The following is a 12,255-nucleotide window of genomic DNA, read 5'->3' as shown; positions in this document are numbered from 1 at the left end:
GCTCCAAATGACAAAATTGAGGGATATATTAGGCCATTTTCCCTTAAAACAATTACTACATATCCTAAGAGAGTGAAAAATTCCAAGAAGAAAGTGACAAGAGGCTGCATGTGGATGTCCACATCTCATTCTCTTGAGTCTCTATTTGCAATTTGTACCTCATTTTGAGTTTCAGGCCATCCTTTATTCTTAAGTTTTACTTCTCTATTTGTAGGCCTTCAATAGTTCAATATTATTATTTCGACTAATTCAAATCGTACCAAGTGGGTTCACTGAGGAGTTGTCTTTTTTTGTTGAGATTTTTCATCCTCAAGTCTGGAATTAAGTCGCACCATAATCCTTAGTGATCCAAGAATTAGCACTTGGCTTTTAGAATTTTATGTCGTTTGGTGTGAAAGATAACACTAAATAGTTTTAGGATTAAATTATAGCGCCACTTAATTTGTTGTTTGATTGGCAAGTCCGGAATAATTTATTCCGAAATTAATAACTAGTACCGGGATAAGTTATCTCTCCCTTTGGGTGGTATAGTAATAGCGGGATAACTTATCCAGGGATAAAATAGGTAAATGACAAAGATATCCTTTTAAACCCTTTTTATACAAGGATATTTTTGTAAACAAATAACATGTTCTTAAAATCTATGCAATGCATATTATTTTGACTACAACAAATCTAACACTAATACGAAATAAACTCAGCATAACTTATCCCATTATAACTACTCCCAACATATCTTATTCAATCATAACTAATTTCAGAATAACTTATTTCATCATAACTAATCTCATTAATTATAACTTATATTCAAACCAAACGACCCCTTTAAGTCTTTCAAATATTTTAAAATTTGATGTTTGTAATTTATGATTAAACATATTTAACCTTCTTGTTCCTTTAGACTATGAATATTCACAAATCAACAACTTATGACATGCTACATCAATTATTTAATGTCTTGTGTTGAATTTTTACAATTACTCCATATATCCGAGAGTAATATATAATATTGTTGTAAAAGTAAGTAGTCTGAATAACACATATTTAGGATATAAAAGGAATTAAAAAACACACAATTTATTCAATTATATGTTTCATATGCTTAACTAAATCTTACGAGGACCAAATTAGAATCCAAATCAGAATATTTTTTTCCGCTCTTTTTCATGACTTCGAAGTAATGATAAAGTCTGTATAAATTGAGAAAGAAATAATTTAACAGTCAAATTAAGTTATGGATGAGAAACGTGTTAGCCGTCTGTCCAATAAGATGGAAGAGATCTCAATTAATTGATTACAAAAGTCTTAGTTGGAATGCTTCACTGGAAAGCATATTCTGATGTAAACTCCTCCACTTCCACTTTGCTTCTCTATCTTATCACATCACACATCTTATTGTGTACTAGTACTATATTCCTTCTACCATATTTCGAAAAATATATAGTAATACATTATATTATCTCAAATTGTTGTGAAGTATTTTACGGACCATCTCATACTTTGGCCTTGTTGTATATATAATCTTCATAATTAGTGTATAAATTGTGTGTATTACAATCATATTAATAAATAAATTTGGCTAAACGGTAAAGATCATTTGGTATAAGTAGACCTATGTTTTTATCTAAAGTGGAATTTTGCTTGTTATAAGGAGCAGTGTGAATAGAACATAGAAATTAGATTGGAATTCATTCTCCATATTTGCATATGTATAAAACTGTTGATTAATATGGTTCATGAATCATCATATGGATGTGTAATGTGTTTTGGTACTTTTTCACGTTCGATTTGTTGAAATCTCTTGAAAAGTATTTTTTTTAGAAAAACAAATTTATTAAAAATAAGAAAAATAATTTACCTAATGAAAGTAGAGAAAACAAGTTATACTAGTGAAAACATTGATTGTATCATCTTCATCCAAGATGTATCATCCCGCACATACCTCATCTTCACTCAGCCTCCAACCCCCATAACCCTCGTCCCCACTATTCCTCATTCCAACCTTCACACTCTTATCTCTTATAATATTTATTTAAATTATATATAAATATTTTTAAAATAATTACTTTTAACTTATCTATCGAACGCAAAATTCATTTCGACAAAAAATATTTTCCTCCGTACCAAACACTAAAATTTCCAATCTAACGTAAAACCATGTGGTGGCAGCTAAGCTAGCTACTATAATAAGGATAATAAAAAAGAATAAGTAAATGGTTAAGGGGAACAAACAGATTTTGTAGTCCCCCAAGGGATTTTCTCATTCTCCAAACATCCCATCATTACGATTCTTCTATTCACTCACTATACATTTGAATCTTATTCTCATTTTAATTTTAATATAATATAGATGGCTTTTTAGTTTTTACGGAGTACTTTTTACCCATCCACATCAAAAAGCAAAAGCAAATTATTTTTAAATCCAATTTTTTACCCTGATTCAAATTACTCAATATTTAATCTTCACTTGACAATGGACCACCATTTGCAATCTTTAATAAATCTAAGTTGTTTAATTAAATATTCTTTTTTTATTGGTAACAAGTAATGGGTTTGTCGTTGTTACGGTATATGTTTAAAATGAAAATTAGGACCTACTTTTGAATATATTATTTATACGATCTAACACCTAAATTTTCCTTTGTAAGATATGAATATAAAAAATATATGTGTATCAAAATCAATATAGAACATGTATGGATACATAAAAGTTGGAATATATATATAATCATTTCATTAGAGTAGTTGAGAATGGATAATTATGTTAATGACCGAGGATTAATCACAAAACAATGTTCGGTCGTATAACAAATCAAAATGACCTAAATAAACGACAAAATAAGAGTATATTAGGAGCAAGCATTAAAGGAAAAAAATAATTAAAGAGTATAGCATCGGTCAAATCAACACTTTGGTACATAACATACCACTCTCTAATCACCAAAGGACAAGGGTGGGGTACTGGGTGGATCCTTCTCGTACTCATGAACATAGTATCGTATTTGAGCTCTGAATATGTAAATTTTTTTATTAAAAATGAAATAAATGTATGTTTTCTATTTGATTTTTAGTTCAAAAATGGTCCTAAACTAATAAAAATTTCGCCAATCTGCTAATCACGATGGTATTTCATTTTGATTTCTATTAATTCATGAGGATTTTTAGACCAAAAACAAAACGAATCACATTTTTCTACTTCTTTTGATTTAAATATATAACTATCTTTTTAATATTTATATATCTAAATTAATCAGATCAATGAATGTCGAACAAACGTAAGTTAAATAATCATGAAAAACACAAGTCATTGGTTCACACTCAACCAACCCTGAGCCAATTAAGCTGCAAAAAAAGGACAAGAGATTCCACAATAGTGAAAACCCAAGGTGCACGTTAAAGGGGTGTCTGGCCTTTGTAGGGTCAAAATGTACTGATGGAGGAAGAAGAAGAAGACTCAAGAGTCAAGACTCAGCCACTAAGGAAATTGATTACCAACAAGTTGTGGTGAAGTGGTAGTACTCCTTCACCCTTAAGGCCTTAACCAAGAGGTTTCGGGTTCGAGCTCCCTAACGTACGGAGTCACCTTTGTTAGGGAGTGCTTTACCCCAATGTGGAACTTCTCAGTGCGAATTCAAATTTAGTCGAACTCCAATGTGGATACCGGACACCAGGGTGGGAAACCAAAAAAAAAAAAAAAGGAAACTGCTTAAACAATATTTGAAAAATTGGGGGACCAAAAGCATCAAATCCAACCCAACTCTATGTATCCATCATATTGCATTCCAAACAATGTTCAGACAAAGATTTCTAACCAACTTGTTCTCTATGACTATTTTTATTATCCAAGAATTGAAGTTTACGAGCTTTATATTGATTTCATGTTTATATTGTATACTAAATTCTATCTAACCTATGACAATATTTAATTTTGACACATGGCAGCATCCGAATGGCGCTATTAATCAAATAATTGTGATCAATGTGATTGGACAATAGTTTAAAGTGAGAGACGTTAACCTACCACTTAGTGTTCTTTATAACAAAAAAAGTATAATTAACTAACAAAGCTTCTTTTTTTTTTTTCCATTTCTTGGACGATAATACTGTGTCAATATAACTTTTTATCAATCAAAAGAGTAATCCTAGTTTAGATTGCTTAACAAAGAAGTGAACATGTGCACGTACGCTTAATTTGGGGAAACTTATAAGAATAATTCCTAAGCATTTGTCATTTATTCTTTTCCAGTTATAGATAATTAGTTAAAACTCATATGTTTGGTGTTAGTCTAAGTCACTACTTTTCTTGTTCAACTTGCTTTTGTGATCTTGTTTGATTTTTCTCTCTTTGTCTTCGTTTTAGTTCACTAGATGAGTACGCTATATACGGAAAAAATATTTAAATGTCTTGATGTTTATATCAAATCAAATAATTTAATTATAAGAGTCATGAATTAACTAAAAGTGATAAGACAATCACTTAACTAACAAGTGATTAAATTTTTTTATATATAGAAGACACGTATCTTTCATTCAGTTGCCTTGATGTAAATATTGAATATAACAACAATAATATAGTTAGCGAATATGGTAGCGTATACGTAGATCTTATCTAATGTATCAGATATGACTAAAAGTATTCGTTTATATACATGGTCAATTTAATTTCTCACATTTGAGTTTCTTCAAGTGAAATGGTGTTAGGTATATATGCATGCATGTTCAACAATTTGAAAAGTACACATAATTTAATATGAAGATGATTCCAAGGGAAAAGAATGTCGCCTGGAAACTGTCGTTGAAATTATGCCCTTTGGTGGATTTTATGCTAATATTGTTGGATATGAAATAATAGAAAGACAAAGTTACTTCCCAAAAGAATAAAATATTTATACAAATAATTTTTTGCCATTGAGGTGCCATATTGACTTCATATGAGTTTCTCTTAAATGTTTTTGTTTGAAACTAGTACAGTATATTTTAAGCGCCATAGAAAACACTAATATGAGAACTAGAAGGTGTGGGTGGCATCTCTTTTTTTTTTTTTACCCTTCTCTTGGTGACTCGAAGTTAAATTCTTGGAGTCGGAGGTTGGACGTACAGAAGGTGCTTACCACTTGAGCAATTATTTTTATCAGCGAATAATATTTGAATTTACATCGGTAATTATTTCTAACAATGAAAAGGAAGTTCATTAAGGCTTGACAAGGACAAAAATATAGATTCTCCCACTTTTCACTTGATTTAATTTGCCCACTCAGCTAAACATTCTTTATCAAAAACGATTTTATATTCAGAGCTCGAATTTAAAATTTTCAATTAATAATAAAAAGTATTGATCACTCCATCTTAATAAAGATTTCATATTGAAGACTCGAATTTGAAATCTGCGATTAATAATAAAAAGTACAGATCACTCCATCTCAATTTTGATGGTCACTTTTTACTACTATTAATAATATTCCAAATCAAATTAATACCTTAAGAAAAATCTTTAGTACTGTATGATATATATATAGTAATATATAATAATAATAATAATAATAATAGACTTAATATTATAGATATATTAGATAGTGCGAGGGAGAATTGGGTCATTTTCAAATAAGCTGCCAACCGCTCTTATTGACTTTCATTCAATTGTTTGTCGCCAAGCATATCATTTTCACAACGATTTATTTGCATTAATTGATTTTTATTCATTTCAGGCTTTAAAGCAGAGAGTAAATACTTTTTTATATAATTAAAAAGATATTAATTATAAATATTTTTTAAATTTATTTTTATTTAAATAAGAAAATTTTTACATAGCCAAGAAAGTATCATATTAAATAGGTGTTCTTAATTAAGAATAATTTAATAAAAATACTTTTTAATTTTTTCAAATATAAGTATTTTTTAAGGGACGTGCGTGCACAAACTAAAAATACAATATAATATGGATAGAATATAGTGGAGTAATACTATTTTAACTTGATAAATTAGAGAAAATAACATTAACTAAACAATAAGTAGGAAAAAGTATTGGGTTGTTTTAAGTATATTATATATACTAGCTTTATGTGTAATACGTACCATCAAAAGATCATAACATAGGGTGGGTTCGGTGAGAAGGAAAATATTTTTCATGGGAAATATCTTTTTAAAAAAATAAATGAATTTCTTATTTATTTTTTATGTTAATAGGTATACAAAAATATTCTTTTATTATATTTAATTTAAATAAATGAAAAATGGGCCGGGAAGGTACAAGTGGTGGCTTGGTGGGGATGAGGGCTAGGAGGGTGAGAGTAAGGTGAGTTGGACATTTTAATATAGAGTGAAATTTGTTTTGTCTTTTTATTAGGTCATTTTCTTGATTTCGAAAGAATTTATTTTCCTTGTAAAAGTATTTTAAAAAAAAATTGACTGATAAAACAGATAAAAATTTAAAAATATTTTCTTGATGTCGAAGAGTAGCCCTGTGAAAATGTCTTCAAACCATAACAACAATAGTATATAGCGTCACCATTTTATTTCTTCGATAGAAAATGACATTAACAAATTAGAATAAGTTAAAATTCTTCACTTGAAACAAAAGAGTGGAAATTTGATGGGATTTAGGAGGGAACAAGCAACTCAATTTAATTGGTAACTGAAGAATAATTGGAGGGGCCATAATTAGATTAGCGCGAAAATCTAGGTATTAGGTATAAGTTTTAGTTAAATAATCCCAACATATATAGAGTGGAAGTTGGACCACAGTTTATATTCTTCCTCCGTTCATTTTTATTTATCTATTTATATTAATTAAAAATAAATATTATCCATTTTAACATATCAAAAGAAAGATAATATTTTTCTATATTTTACCAATAACATTACGTATTTATTTTTCAAAACTATGTATTATTTAAGGCATGTGTAATAATTATCTTATGAATAAATAAAAATGAACGGAGAGGATTATCTTACACCACATGACCACAAGTCCTCAAGGATCACAATCACAGGTCATGACAGTCAACCTCCATAATACTTTTATATTTGAGGAGAGAATTAATGATGGTACTAATTAAATCCAATAATCCTGCCACATGTTACACATTATGGGACCATGTCTTGGCATCAAGTCCCTAACTTGGATTTGTGGTCCTCCAAATCTTGTTTGATTGAACAATTTACTGTTCTATCAACTTTAGTTTTTCTTACAAAAAAAAAGTATATATTATAAAAAAATATATATATTTGTCGGTAATTATTTTGATAGACGGCTATACAAGGTAATACCTTAGTACTAAGTATTAACTAAGGGTGGCAAAACCAAACAAAAGTTAGGTCAAGTTTGTTAAATAGAGCTTAATTAATCAACTTGTTGAATTAAAGATTCAAGATTGATACCAAAGTATATTATAAAGAAGAGATTTGGTTTTGTATTCCTTTATAAATTTATTTTTATCTTTTTTACGAAGATTTTTTATTTTTACAACTAAGAAATCTTCATTTTTATACATAAGAGTTGAAAAAGTCATTTTTTTTCTATTCAGTGACCACTAAAAGATCGTTTCATATTATAAATCGAGTTATTCCAAATTTGGACCGTTAAAATTATGGAAGAAAAATCAAAGTTCGATTTTTAAAAATTTTTGTTTTTCCATTTTCTCATTACTATATTCCCTTTTCTTTTTATTATTATATATTATTGGAACATGGACCCTATTTTCGATTGTAATTTAAACTTGACTACTTGACCTGACCTTATGTGCGGGCGTTCATACTTCATAGTTCATAGGCCTTATTAATCACATATCCTATTATCTAACTTGAAATATAGAATGGTGTCGTGTTTTCAAATGAAATGTTATTGTTTTCTTGTCCTTAAACATATTTTCTAGATAGGATGATGAAGCCATAAACATGAAAAAAGGAAAGGAAGAAAAAACGTTTTCGGTTTTGTTATGAGTTTTTAGACATCGTTTTATAAGTAATAGGGACAAGAATTATTCCTTTATTTTGAACTTACATTGGAAAAAAGGAACGACTCATGATTTGAAACTTTAACAATATTCTAAACGATTCCTTGAGTTCCAGTTATCAATTCTTTGAATTCCAGCAACGTTTCTTGGAATTATTCCATATTTTTATTGGGAATATTTTTATCCAAAAAAAAAAAAAAAAGTTGTACTAAAAGAATGGTTCAAGTATTAGTAATAATAATTTTTAAAATAGTGGCTAATATTTGATATGATTTGCTTAACTTAAGTTGAGAGAAACAGTCTCTCTGCGCATAATTTATCCTTCACAGATTCTATTTTTTGAGATTTCACTAAATATATTGTCATTACTTTTAATATTTGATAGCAAGTGCTAAAAATGAGGATTTTAAGGGGGGAAACAAGGAAGGATATAATAAGGTGGAAAAACGAATCGACACCAACAAAGTGAATATTCATGTTACCAAGGCCCACACAATTGAGCTACTAAAGTTTCCCCGTATACCCCCTAATTTCCCGCAATAATAACAAGACAATCTAAATGGGCCGTCCTTATTCTTTCTGTGCCTGGACTAATGAGTGGTATTGGGCTGATATACTGGGCTCCAACTAATTTCACTCTTCTTATACTGACTAAACTAGCAAATGCTATTTTGGTGTAACTTCTACTTATTCTTAAAAAATAAAAAAAATTAATCTTTACTCTCAATGGTATTTCAGAAAGTTCCGTCTCTGCCTAGCTTATTTATATTAAGTGATTGAAAAGGTGGTAAAATACCAGACGAACTCCTTAAATTTGTCAGCATATTTAATTTTAAAACTCGAATTACATGTTGTTTCAATTGAAAACCTCTACACCTCTACTTTCGATTAAATTTTTTTTAAAAAATGGAGTGTTGTTATTCGTCTACTAGATAATTAAGTTAACCACATAAAATATATCATTTCCTTTAGTCACACACATTTGCTTCAATAAGCCATAAACTCCAGATATTTTCTTGTTGAGGTTGATACATATAATTAGGAGATGACATATTTATGTGGCTAACTTAATTATTAAATAAAAGAATAAAAACACGTGCAAAAGTTTATTGTAAATTTGAAATTGAACGTAACTACTTGGAACACTTTATTAGAAATTTAAGTGTTCAATTGAAACAAGATTAAGTTCAAATATCTAACTAGAATATCGTGACAAATGAAGGGACTTATTATGTATTAAGCCTTCAAAAAGATTAATTCTTTATGAGAAACTTTCACAAATAACCACTATAATAAACTTAATTATGCTCCATAGCTATAGTTTGCATATTTACGGATTGTAGCTACAGTTTAAGCTGTCTCGTTTGTATAATTCGTGGATTTGTATAATTTGCAGGTTTGTATAATTCACGGGTACATTTGTATAATTCAATTATTTTTGTATAAACTCGAAATAATAAATTTATACAATTAAAAACATCAAAGTGTAAATAGTTATACAAATTATATTATACAAATTTCAAATTATACAAAAGTTATACAAATTTTATTATACAAATTCTGAATTATACAAACATGCGAATTATACAAAACTAAAAAGTTGAGCCGCGTAATTATAGCTAAAAGTAGGTCGCGAATTGTAATTAAGACAAACTATAGCTATGTTAAATAATTAACTAGTATATGTTTACTTATACGCTTAATTTTTTCATTCTCATAAGTTATAACCTCACTTCTTTTTCAGCCCAAGTCCTAATCTTGTTTTGTTTTCTTCCAATCGTGGAGTCTCCTTGTCAATCATTTTGGTATCTCCCCTTCACTATTAATTATCCATTAACGCGAAGAAAGGACATCCATTTTAAGGAGACCGGAGTTACAAGGGTAAAAAAAATTGTCAAAAATTGTAAAAGGGCATATCAATTTTTTTTTAACTAAAAGGGTAAAATCGCTCCTGAGGGAGCGATATCCTTCAGAGAAAATTAGCTCCATCTACTCCGTTAAAATAAACAAAAATCACTGCCCCAACAACAATTTTGTCGATTTTTTTTTATTGTTTTTCTCTTAAAATCGCTGCCTTAGCAGCAAATTTGTCAAATTTATTTGTTTTTAAAAAAAATCGCTGCACCGGCAGTGATTTTGTCAAATTTTAATTATTATTTTTTAAATGGCTGCTTCAGCAGCCTTTTTTTTAAAAATAAATTAATATCGCTGCAATAGCAGCGATTCTCTTTTATTTTTCTTTTTAATTTTTTTCCAAAACTTCTTTTTTAAAAAAAGTTTAAAGATAAAACGCTTTGGAAAAATAAAAGTTTGGCAACTATTTCTTTTTTTGGAGCGATATCCTTTGGAGAAAATTAACTCTGTTTACTCCATTACGTTAAAATATAACAAAATCGCTGCCACAACAGCGATTTTGACAAAAAAAAAACTTTTTTCATAAAATCGCTGCTACAGCAGCAAATTTTTGCCAATTTTTTTTTTCAAAAAAAAAAAATCACTGCACCGGCAGCGATTTTATCGATTTTTATTTTAAAAAAAAGTAAATCGCTGTTCCAGCAGCGTTTTTTCTTTTTTTTTTACATAAAAAAAATTAAATTAAAGTCTATGCAATTGCAGCGATTTTCTTTAAAATTATTTATTTATTTTTAAATAGCTGCTGAGCAGCGTTTTATTCCAAAACTTTTATTTTTCCAAAGCGTTTTGTCTTTAATTTTTTTTTTAAAAAAAGTTTTGGAAAAAAATTAAAAAGAAAAAAAAAAGAAAAGAGAATGCTGCTATTGCAGCGATATTTAAAAAATGATGCTGAAGCAGCCATTTAAAAAATAATAATTAAAATTTGACAAAATTGCTGCCGGTGCAGCGATTTTTTTTTTATAATTTTTTTTTGACAATTTCGCTGCTAAGGCAGTGATTTTAAGAAAAAATCAATAAAAAAGATCAACAAAATAGCTGCTGGGGCAGCGATTTTTTTTTATTTTAACGAAGTAGACGGAATTAATTTTCTCCGAAGGATATCGCTCCCTCAGGAGCGATTTTATCCTTTTGGTTAAAAAAAAAATGATATGCCCTTTTAAAATTTTTGACAATTTTTTTTTACCCTTTTGGCTCCGAACTCCCATTTTAAGTGTTAAGAAAAATAAAAGGGTTTTCCAATTCTTTCTCACCCCGTCCTGCCTAGAAAGTTCTCGGCCGCGCTTCATTGTTATTCCTTCGACAACAAGGGAATATGTAGTTGCAACACTGATCTATCCCATCGTTCCTACCTACACACAAGTTATTCGTTTTAACTTGTCTTTTGCCTAGCAAGATACGTCTAGTTCTCCCTCTATTTGCCTATTTCAGTAGGAAATTGGAACAATCTTTGATATGAAAGAAAAAACTGATCGAGGCGAGAGAGGGAGCAGTAATAGGGAATATTCAAATAAGGTCATTTTGGGAAACTCTCTACACAAGCCTAATATTCTTGTAATACTAAACCATTAAGCTATAAAACAATACTACACACTTATGATTACCGACATATAATCATCAATTGCACTCAGGCTTTAGCTTCAATAATTTAATTTGGAACTTAATAATTCATATGGTTAATAGCTACAGAGTTGTCCTTGTATTAGTGCACTATCAATTTAATACCTAGGGCCTATAGCTATGATATCAAAAAGCTAGGTGCCCACAATTATTAAGACAAAAGTATATCCACCTCAAGAAGAAGAAAAAAAGGGAAATATGATATAAAACCATTTAACAAAGTCCATATCACAAAAATTAGACGGCAAAATCATACACGACTAGTTCATTGATTCACTGGACCATGCAATTCTTTACCGTTCATTTTCAATAAATAAAAAATAATACACTATGTTTAGAGTACAAGACTCTCCTTGCTTGAAAAAGACTACCAAATAGGGGTTACTGAAGGCATTTGTTAATTCATTTTGAGTAATGTAACTGTGCAAGATAATGATGTTTTTTTTTTCCTTTTTGGTAACTAAGATAATGATGGGTTTAGTAGATGAATTTAGATATCTAGTGATAATGGAGCGCCAGTGCAACAATTGAGCACTCAAGAAGTGCAGCAAGCACTCTACTAGGCCGACATTGACAGCTGAGAGACCAACTTGCAGTATCATAATAGTGCAAATTATTGCTTAGTTGGCTCCCTTCAGAATCTACTACATAAAGAACTACCGTAAACTATGTTAGATGGCTATTACGGGTATTAAACTCGAAATTTCCAGACAAAGAAGTAACTACAACCAATTGCAATGCATACCCTTATCGCAAGGGCAACAGAATAAAC

General features: G+C 29.4%; 1 protein-coding gene across 1 annotated transcript in view; it reads right to left on the bottom strand.

Moving 5' to 3' along the window:
• The window catches only part of LOC125822764 (protein NUCLEAR FUSION DEFECTIVE 6, mitochondrial-like), a 286,093-nt gene that overhangs the window by 6,671 nt on the left and 267,167 nt on the right, over window positions 1–12,255 (bottom strand). The window lies entirely within an intron of this gene.

The sequence above is a fragment of the Solanum verrucosum genome, unplaced genomic scaffold (assembly GCF_900185275.1).
Source record: "Solanum verrucosum unplaced genomic scaffold, falcon-dt-bn FXZP01000103.1, whole genome shotgun sequence".
NCBI lineage: Eukaryota > Viridiplantae > Streptophyta > Magnoliopsida > Solanales > Solanaceae > Solanum > Solanum verrucosum.
Note: the sequence above shows the minus strand (reverse complement) of the source record. Positions and strands in the feature narration are given on the sequence as shown.